Source organism: Sorex araneus, chromosome 1, assembly GCF_027595985.1.
Source record: "Sorex araneus isolate mSorAra2 chromosome 1, mSorAra2.pri, whole genome shotgun sequence".
NCBI classification, from domain to species: domain Eukaryota; kingdom Metazoa; phylum Chordata; class Mammalia; order Eulipotyphla; family Soricidae; genus Sorex; species Sorex araneus.
In genome coordinates, this window is record NC_073302.1 from 319,862,100 (window position 1) to 319,873,786 (window position 11,687).

Genomic DNA, 11,687 nt, shown 5'->3' on the forward strand with positions numbered 1-11,687 from the left:
TAGGCAAGAAAAAGGTACTAAGGGCATTCAGGTAGGAAAGGAAGAAATCAAACTCTCAATATTTGCAGATGATATGATACTATACTTAGAGAACCCTAAAACCTCTACCAAGAAACTCTTAGAAACAATAGACTTGTATAGCAAAGTTGCAGGCTATAAAATCAATACCTAATAGTCCATGGCTTTCCTATACGCAAATAATGAGAGAGAAGAAAGCGACATGATAAAAGCAATCCCATTCACAACTGTACCTCAAACAATCAAATACCTCGGAATCAACTTTACTAAGGAGGTAAAGGACTTATATAATGAAAACTACAAAACTCTACTTCAGGAAATAAAAGAGGACACGAGGAAATGGAAAGATATCCCCTGCTCATGGATTGGAAGAATTAATATTATCAAAATGTCAATACCCACCAAAGCATTGTACAAATTCAATGTGATCCCTATAAAGATAGCCTTGACATTCTTCAAAGAAATGGAACAAGCATTTCCTGAAATTTATATGGAACAATAATCATCCACGAATAGCTAAATCAATTCTTGGGAAAAAGAAAATGGGAGGAATCAATCTCCCCAACTTAAAACTCTACTACGAAGTGGTAGTAATTAAAACAGCATGGTACTGGAACAAAGGCAGAGCTGCAGACCAATGGAACAGGGTTGAATATTCTGACATAGCTCCCCAAATATATGATCATCTAATCTTTGATAAGGGAGCAAGAAATGTGAAGTGGAGCAAGGAAAGCATGTTTAACAAATTGTGCTAGCAAAACTGGACAGCTATATGCCAAAAAATGGACTCAGATCTCCACCTATCACCATGTACAAAAGTCAGATCAAAATGGATTAAAGACCTCAACATCAGACCAGAATCCATAAGGTACATTGAAGACAAGGTTGGCAAAACCCTCCACGACATTGTAGCCAACGGTATCTTCAAAGCTGACATGCCACTGGCCAAACAAGTTAAAATAGAGATAAATAAATGGGACTACCTTAAACTAAGAAGCTTCTGCACCTCAAAAGATATAGTGACCAAAGTACAACGACAGCCTACAGAATGGGAAAGGATATTTACCTAATACCCATCCGATAAGGGGTTGATATCAAGGATATACAAGGCACTGGTTGAACTCCACAAGAAGAAAATTGCCGACCCAATCAAAAAATGGGGTGAGGAAATGAACAGAAACTTACCCAAAGAAGAAAACCAAATAACTGAGAGGCACATGAGAAAATGCTCGACATCACTAATCATCAGGGAGATGCAGATCAAAACAACAATGAGATACCATCTCACACCACAGAGACTGGCCCACATCCAAAAAAACAAAAGCAACCAGTGTTGGCGTGGTTGTGGGGAGAAAGGGACTCTCCTTCACTACTGGTGGGAATTCCGACTTGTTCAGCCCTTTTGGAAAACAATATGGACGATTTTCAAAAAATTAGAAATTGAGCTCCCATTTGACCCAGCAATACTACTCCTGGGAATATATCCCGGAGACGCAAAAAGATATAGTAAAATGACCTTTGCATTTCTATGTTCATCACAGCACTGTTTACATAGCCACAATCTGGAAAAAACCAGAGTGCCCCAAAACAGATGACTGGGTAAAGAAACTTTGTTACATCTACATAATGGAATACTGTGCAGCTGTTAGAAAAGATGAAGTCATGAAATTTGCATATAAGTGGATCAACATGGAAAGTATCATGTTGAGTGAAAAGAGTCAGAAAGAAAGAGACAGATATAGAAAGATTGCACTCATATGTGGAATATAAAGTAGCAGAGAGGTACGAGCTTGCAATGATGCAACTTCTGGCAGAAATTTCTCTGGACTTAGTTACTAAAATACAGAAATCCAAAACCTCGTGGCCGCTATTGTAGCCACACGACCTCATATCTCTTTATTTTCAGCAATGTAAGACAAATTATCAAATGCTTCCTTTCCAGCAGGTCTGACTTTGGGCGGAGGGGGGGAAACTCCAAACAATAATAGTGAGTTTTTTGTTGAAATATTGAACGTAATCAAAGTAAAGAGAAAGTAAAGTGAAATTTATCAGCTACACAGGCAGGGTGGGGGGTTGGGGAGGTGGGGGGTGGAAGAAAAGATTTACTGTGGTTCTTGGTGATGGAATATGTGCATTGGTGAAGAGATGGGTGATTGAGCATTGTGTAACTGAGACTTAAGCCTGAAAGCTTTGTAAGTTTCCACATGGTGATTCAATAAAAAATTTAAAAAATTAAAAATATATATATATTTGTTTAAGAAAAACAAAATGTTAAAAACTAGGGACTACTTTCATTGAAAGCCAAATTAAACTCTAAGAGGATGCTAAATCAGTGTTCTTATTAATAATATTGGATGCTGGATTTTCCCCCAAATCACTATAGTATCTATAATTTATAAAAGGTAAGTATTTGTGTGGCAAAAAGTAATGCTTTGTTTTGGGGCCACACCCAGCAGTGCTCAGGGCTTACTCCTGACTCTGTACTCAGGGATCACTGTCATTGCTCAGTAATCAATGACATACGTGATGCTGGGGATCCAACCTGGGTTGACTGCATGCAAGGCAAGAACCCTACTGTTGTACTGTCACTCCGGCCTTTGAAAATATGAATTTTGTAGAAAATAGAAAGTTTTTCACTTTAGCGTTAGGAAGTTATTTTTGCTCATAATACCCTAAGGTTAATTTTTGCTTAAGAGAGAAGTTATTGTTTAAAAGGTTCATTGAAAGCATATTTTAATGATAAACACTGTGCTCCACCAGTCAGGGTGAATTTTATTTAAAAGTTAAAGATATCTTCATTTTAGTTTTTTATTACTTTTTAAATACAAAATTAATTGTATTAAATACAAAGTGAAACAGAGCAACTAGTGATTTGGTTTTTATGTATTTTAGTCATTACTTATTTAGACATTTAGTGATTCAGACATTTTGATCTTTTTTGTATTAATGTGGAATTGTCCACATTTTGTTGAAGGGCTCTTGATTTTTGTAAGCACACAGTTGCCTGGTGAAAGGACAAATGAAACTCAAATCTGGCCCATGTATCAGTAGCCAAGTCTTAGGTCCTGAAAGAAATTGTGCATACAGAGTTTGCAACCTGGGCAATTTTTATCACTCTGGATGAATCATAAAAGATGTCTTTAGGTTTTAGTTTACACAGTAATGTACAATGATTAGATAAAAATGAGACCTTGTATTCCCTGAGTTTAAATGATGAAAATTTCTTCTGGGAAAATGTCTACAGCTGAGTTCAGAAAGTCTCCTAGATTCTACACAGGGGTTGTTTATAAAATAAAAAGGAAAAGCTTAGTGAGAGTTTGAAAGCTCAAGAAATAAAATTCTAGCCTAACCACTGGAAAAATAAAGTATATTATTATTTAAATACATAGTAGCCAGAACTGTGTGGTATTGGGATAAAGGCAGATTCTCCAAACAATGGAATGGAACTCAGAGTGCAAAGACTCATCTGTATGGATAGTTAATTTTATGTCAAAGTGGCTAGGTGTGTTAAGTGGAGGAAGGAAAGTCTCTTTAACAAATAATGGTGGAAAAAACTATTTCTTGTATGGTAATTCTCATGCAAAAATAAATGAAACCAGATTCCTACCTCATAATACCCTAAGGTTAATTCCAAATGGAGTAAAGACCTCAATATGAGACATGTATTCATAAAGTATATGAGAAAAACAAAGGGCAGAACTTTCTATGATACTAACCTCAAAAGATGAGTGCTCTCTCATCTGTGGAATATAGAATAATAGACTATAAGACTGACACCCAAGAATAGTAGAAATAAGTACCAGGAGGTTGTCTCCATGGCTTGGAGGCTGGTCTCTCATTCTGGGCAACTCAGAGAAGGGAACACCAAGTAAAATGTGGTTGGAGATCATGTGGGGGAAGGGTGATGCGGGCCTAATATAGACTAGAGACTGAACACAATGGCAACTCAACACCTTTATTGCAAACCACAACACCTAATCAGAGAGAGAGAACAAAAGGGAATACCCTGCCATAGTGGCAGTGTGGGGTGGGGGGAGTCGGGACTGGGGAGGGTGGGAGGGATGTTGGGTTTACTGGTGGTGGAGAATGGGCACTGGTGAACGGATGGGTTCTCGAACTTTGTATGGGGGAAACATGAGCACAAAATATGTATAAATCTGTAACTGTACCCTCACGTTGACTCACTAATTAAAAATAAACTATTAATAAAAAAAGATGAGTGCTCTACTGGCAAATAAAACAAAAACATGTAAATAAACAAATGCAACAATACCAAACAAAAAATTTCCTGCACTGTGAAGCAAATTAGTTAAGGCCAAAATATACCTAATTTAATTTGTGTGCTTGATGTAAATGGCACTTGTCACATACCCCATGGAATAGCATTGTGTATGAGGTGTCATGAATAGTGAAAAAATACCTTTTAAGACTGAAGCAGAAGGGCTCCGGAGAGAGAGATCAGAAGAAGAGAGATCGGAAGAGACCAGAGGAGAGACAACAGACAAAGAAAGGTCAGAAGAGACCAGAGGAGAGACTAAAGAGACAGAGACAGAGATACAGAGACAGACAGAAGAGAGCACAGCTGCACAAAGAGAAGCAGAGCACAAAGGAGGAGCCATCCCAATCCGGTCCATACACAATGGCTTGAGAGCACCATAGGCGAGTGGTGAGAGAGAGAGAGAGCCTCCCTGAGAACCCGCGAACAACACAACACACACATCACCCCCCGCCCCCTGCACACACGCCTTTGTATTTTTTACACAGAAACAGTACTAGTGGGGAATGTGGTGAAAAGGAAACTTTTATTCACTGTCTGTAGGACTTTAAAAAATACATAGACACGTGTACGCGGGAGGGTATGATGATGATGTGTGTGGTGTTGTTCGCGGGTTCTCGGGGCAGTTCTCTCTCTCTTTCTCTCTCTCTCTCTCTCTCTCTCTATCTATCTCTCTATCTCTCTCTCTCTCTCATCGCTCACATTCTGTGCTCTCGAGCCGCTGTGTATGGACCGGATCGGGATGGCTCCTCCTTGCACTCTGCTTCTGTGTGTGCCACTGTGCTCTCTCCTGTCTGTCTCCTTATCTCTGTCTCTGTCTCTGTAGTCTCTCCACTGGTCTCTTCTGACCTCTCTCTGTCTCTGCTTCTGTGTCTTCTCTCTTGCTTCTGTGTTTTCTCCTGTGTATTCTGTCTTGCCTCTGTGTCTTCTCTCTGCTTCTGTCTCTTCTCCTTGCTTCTGTCTTACCTCTGCTTCTGTGTCTTCTGTCTTGCCTCTGTCCCCCTGCTTCTGCTACAGTCTTAGTTTATATAGCAATCACATAGGACGGTAAAACAAAGGTGGGTTGAACATTAACAAATCAGCAAAGAGGGGTAAGACCACTCCTCCAGGAGATTAACAAAATCTCATCTAAGGAGATTACTCCTGATTACTAGGAGATCCACTTAAGGGCAGGATCCCATCCTGGGTGTGTTGCTTTCTTCTTTCCCCAGCTAGTAATCCACTAAATTAGTTGTAGTAAATGTACTTCTAATATTTCTAGCAATGTAGTTCTGTATAAGCACAGTAAGAGATATCACACTTAAAGTTTGGTTCTTCCTGAGGACTTTCACTGTATATTCCAGACCACAGTCCTCAGGTCAAGTTAGTCTTCCTAACCCCAGCAGGGTCCTAGTCTCCTCGTTACTTTTGGATCATGACAGTATTTGTCTATGACCATGTTCTCAACTTATAGTTGAATATTGTGGTGCTTTGGCCTAGCCCATTTTGATGCCAGGGTAGCTCACAGCTTGCCCTGGGTCCATTCTGTCCCTCGCCGGGACCCTACTTTTGGGGTGCTAGGAACTAAGGACAACTGAGTTGAGAAAGCAGATGCCCAGGAGTAAATATTATTGGAGTCAACCAACTCCCAAGTTACAAAGCATAATATTAACTGTCTTCCTGTGTCTATACAGAAAGGACATTGCTTTAAGGTAAACTAAGTTCCCTGTGGCAAGGCTGAATGGACAAACCAAATGTTATCCTACATAGGACTTTTGTCCTTTTCTGCCTTTATGGGAACTTCTCAAAATATTAAAACCAGAGCTTCATCTGAACCAGTGACTCCACTCCCCAGCATGTTTTCCATGAACATATAAACATTAATTTTTAAGAACAGATGTACACTTATGTTCATTGTAGCACTATTGACATCAGCCAGGATCCGGAAGTAACAAAAGTACCCAACAATAGATGATTATATACAAAAATTGTGAGGGGTATGTGTGTGTTTATGGGCACTGTATATATACACAGTATAGAATTGTAGCATTGTCATCCCATTGTTCATCGATTCGCTCAAGCGGGACCAGTAACATCTCCATTGTGAGACTTGTTACTGTTTTTGGCATATCAAATACACCATGGGGAACTTGCTAGGCACTGCCGTGCAGGCGTGATACTCTCAGTAGCTAGTCTCTGAGAGGGATGGAGGAATCGAACCCAGGTCGGCTGTGTGCAAGGCAAACGGCCTACCCACTGTGCTATCACTCCACCTTATTAGATTTAAATTTTCTAACGAATCCATTCTATCTAGTTGAGCCTTATTTACAATTTCCTCAATTAATTCCAATTCACGTTCAGCTGCAGGGTGCAGTTGCCTTGGGCTCTTAAGAGAAGAATCACCTTCCAATGTACATATAGTATAGTATGTATAGTACATATGTATCACATTTATATATACACAATGGAATGTGACAGTTATTTCATTTCAACTTGCATGGAACTGGAGGTTACTAAGTGAAGTGGACCAAAACAAGAGAACTATAGGATAATCTCACTTATATGTGGAATATAGAGGAATAAAGCTCTTTGTCCCCTGACAGACAAAGTGTACTGTTACTGTTGCTGTCATCCCATTGCTCATCAATTTGCTTGAGCAGGCGTCAGTAACGTCTCTATTGTGAGACTTGTTACTGTTGTTGTCATATCGAATGCACCATGGGTAGCTTGCCAGGCTCTGCCGTGCGGGCGAGATACTCTTGGTAGCTTGCCGGGCTCTCCGAGAGGGGTGGAGGAATCGAACCCAGGTTGGCTGTGTGCAAGGCAAACACCCTAGCCGCTAGGCTATTGCTCCAGCCCAGACAAAGTGTAATGAAAACAATATCCAGTTATGGTCAAAAGAAGTTAGAACTGAAGCTGACAGAAGGGGAAAGAGAATAAAGGATCTTGGAATAAAGATTCAGGGCATCTCTACCTTGTAGGTGTGCTCTAGAAGTATTGAAAGCATGCAAGCAATCATGTTGATACTACTGTAAACTGGTGCCTCAGTTGTTATTCTGTTGTTAAACCCCAATTGCATCTTTATATCACCTCTTTATTCTGCTCAGGATTCTACTGCATTTTTGTATCACCTCTTTATTTCTGTTTTTTCTGATGGTAGTTTTCTCATTTCTGCTCTCATACTTTCTTGTGCATTGGTGACTAACTGTGCTATTGTTTCTTTGAGCCCATTAAATATCCTCAACAATCCATGAGATAAAGTCACTGGTAGAGCCTTCCATGCTATTATTTTAACTCGCTGAATTTGATGAGCTTTTACGTGTCTTCTTATTGTCTTTTCAGTGCTCCTGTTAAGCTGAGGGTGAATCTTTGTAGTTAGTCCTCTGCCTACTCCCACCACCATCCTCCACCCTACAATAGCCCCCTCTCTGTCTCTGTGGAAATTGCTCTCTTCCTTTCCTACCTGGTTTCGTGACAGGAAGCATATATGTAAGCACTGTAATGTATTCTGAGTAGAGTTCAGAAGATGTGGAGGTGGGCCTGATGAAATGGCAGAGGACAGACATGGATAGTGCCAGGGAAGGTAAGAGAATTATTTTCTGGTTTCAAAAAAGCCTTGGGGTTGTCAATCAGGGAGGTTAACCTCACCCAGGAGGCTGGATAAGCAAGCAGAGGGTCTGAGATACCTAAAAATAAAATGTTTAATGAAAGGAAATATAATCAATTAAATAAAATAAATCAAATTTAAAGAAATAAATCAAATTACTGAAAGGCTTTATGTTAAGACAGAGAGAGCAACAAATACTGGATGATCTAGGGGGTTAGTGACAGTGTGATTGCTGCCTTGATAAATTGATTTATATACATCTGGAGATATTATAGCTTCATGTCTCATCAGAATTTACTTTTATAAACTAAATTAAATATTTTTCAAACTGAAAATTATTCTATACTTAATCTTAACCAAAAGGCCAAGAAGCAATGCAAAACATTCTGTCACTGTATCACTGTATCACTGTCATCCTGTTCATCGATTTACTCGAGCAGGCACCAGTAATGTCTCCATTCATCCCAGCCCTGAGATTTTAGCAGTCGCTCCTTACTCATTTTTTCTAACAATTGGAGGATCTTTTCAGGGTCAGGGGGAATGAGGCCTGTTATTGTTACTGTAATTGGTATATCGAATACTTCACAGGGAGCTTACCAGGCTCTTCCATGTGGGCAGGATACTCTCGATAGCTTGCCAGGCTCTCCCAGAGACATATATAGATATTTATATACATACATATATATTTATATATACATATATTTTAATATATATGCTTATATATCTATATATAAATATAGATATTTCTCTTTATGATGATACGTCGTGTGTTCCAGGAATATGTTCACTCATGCGTGAGGCTCAGCCTGAGTGTGTGGAAAGCGGTCTGGAGCGTGGCAGGCGGTGGTTGGGTAGTGGAGAGGTCGGCTGCTGGGGCTGGGTCCCTTGGGGTGAGGATGATTCTCACCCACCCCCCCCTGGGGCACTCCTGGTGTGGAGTCCTGTGGCACAGTTATGGGGGCCTCATTTTATTATACTCCCTTCTGGGAGAAACAGCCATGAGCTCTGGAGGGTGGCCTATGAGGAGATTATCGGGTTCCAGCAGGAGGCGGTTTATGGGTGTGACCCCTGGGTTGCCGGAGATTGGAGATTGGGGGAAGCAGGCAGAGGATTTCTGCTCCAGGATCCCATTGAGCCCAGAGTCCAAGATCACAAAGTTCCACGTTACCTGGGTTCCGTGGGACTTTGCTCATGCATGAGGCTCAGCCCTAGAGTGTGGAAAGTGGCCTGGAACATGGCAGTGGTTGGGTAGTGGAGGTCAGCTGCCAGGTCTGAGTCCCTTCGGGAGGGGAGGGCTCTCATCTGCCCCCCTCTGAGGCACCCTCGCACAAAGATAGTACTCACAACAATAACTTAAACCAGTGTTTGGAATAAACTCATGATAAGTAGGAGAATAAACAAGCAAACCACAGCAACATAATGAACTGCACTTCCTCAGAGGTATAATTTATATTGAATAACCACCATCACTGACAACAGCAAAATTAATTAAACTAGTAGTGGACCTCTGGCTAAAAGTTCTTAATCCTCTAAACAGATTAACTGGTCAATTTCAGGATAAGTCAGTATATTTTTACAAATGCCATATGGTATAATGTGGGACTGCTGGAATTTTAAGTTCTTTATATTTCCCTGCATGGTCCATGCCCCCTCAATATCTACACCCCACACACACACTGTCCCCAACACACACACACACACACACACACACACACATACACACACACACCTATTTGGGATGCACTGAGTTAGCTATGTACTCCTGGAAGTAAAAAGGTCTTCCTCTGGTCCGCTTACAAAGTAGTTTCCACTGTTTCTCATGGATCTGGATTTCTTATTGGACTCAATTTACCTATAGAGATATATTTTGGTGGTGGAGCGTTGTTGATTTGAACCAAACCTATAATGTTTTGACTCTGTACTCAAGAATTACTCCTGATGGTGTTCAGGGGACTAAATGCAGTGCCAGGGATCAAACTGGGGACATCTGCATGAAAGGCAAGCGCCATACCCCAGTACTATCTCTCCCAGATATTTGTTTCTTTCCTTTTGATACAGGTCACCATTCCAAATTAATATATGACTCTGTCTCTCTGAAAGCTCATATTCATTCAAGTCAGGACAAAGAGAGAAAACATTCCCCCCCACAACGTCATAAAATTTAATGAGATCAAAGTGTCAACGTTTAAAAGAATTTTTGAAGTTTATATCAAATTTTAGGCCATTAACTTTCAAAAAATTAACTTGTCTCAAACAGGGGAGAATACAAAACCAAAATTGTCATGTGATAAGTGAAAGTTCTTTAATACAGAATGAATTATTAGGTGAAAAAGTAGGGACACACCTTCCTATCCAGTTGGATGTTTTCCATGAAGCTGAAAAATCAGTGTGCCTATAATGTCTTTATCAAAGATAGATTATTTTATGTTGACAATGCAGCATTTGCTACACAGGGTTGTATTACATATCACCATGCAGAATATTATAAGATGTAAACTGTGTACTTGTGGCTGGAAGAGAAGGATGTCGCTATGAATTTCTTTCATATGTGGTCATCTTGAATGGTTTAGTTTGAAACCTCAGTAGGATGAGTCTGTATGAGAGCGTCTTATGTGGTAAAACGAAAACCTGGAGAAGATAAGTGGATGGCTTTTATTTGATGACTTTTTTTCACAAAATGGTAATGTCCCTCTTCATTACCCACAAACTGCGCTCAAGAAAAAGACACAACTTAAATTGGAAGGCAAGATCTATTTACGCTTGCTTCATGCTACTCCGCAACAGTATCTTGCTCTGTCACCAAGAGCTAACAGGCAGGGGTACTCAGCCCTTTCTGAGCTCATCATATCCTTCCCTGCCTTGGAGAGTGCATGTAACTCTTATGTGCAACGGCTGGGTACATGATGTTCCTTTTCCTAACTCTCCAAGGCAACCTGTATAGTGTTGTTATTATTATTATTAGTCCATAGAGATTAGCGGTGAGTTGGATATAGATATACACTGTGGTTTTCTAGCAGTCATTGACCTTATAAAGTTATAAAGATCAAACGCACACATGTTCTGTAGCAACAAAGTAAGCAAGTTTATTAAAGCAGAGAACACTGATAAAAACTATAAAAAGTGGGAGTGAGTTGATTATGCCAGTTGTACTGGACCGTGCAATCTCCTTTTTAAATTCTAGAACTTTAGGGCGGATCAGGTGATTACATCACGTTGGAGCAGGGTTTGTAGGTGGGACTTGGGTGCATGATTGACAGATGCGGGTTATGTAACAAATAGCTCAAGTGCATGGGGTTACGCGGAGTGCACACAGAAAACCTAAAGACTATTTATTTTATAATGAGCTGTTATTGAGGGGGGGTGAGCTGAGGACAGGAGTTTGCTCTTTGGGTTCCACAGATCACTGCAGGAGTGATCCCTGATCCCTGAACCAGGAGGAAGCCCCAGCACCCCTTCCCATTGCCCACATCCCACCGCCAAAATCAAAAACCAAAAAAAAACCAAAAAAAAAAACCAAAAAACCCAAAACCAACCAAACAAACAAAAACCAACCATCAGCTGGAGAAAGCCCCGGGCAAGTTTTCTCTACATCAAAAAAGGGCCTGTTGCCGAGATATGATCCAGCTGCAGGAGTAGGACTCCAGAGGCCAGCTAAACTACTTTTGGTATGGGAAGCTCCTTGCAGAATGTCTCCAGACTGAGAACTAAGCCGTGGCCCCATGCCTGCCCAGGAGGGAAAGGTATTTCTCTCTCTTGCCTCTTCTTGCTGGGAGTGAAGGGTGTGGCGACCGCCAAATTATGACCACC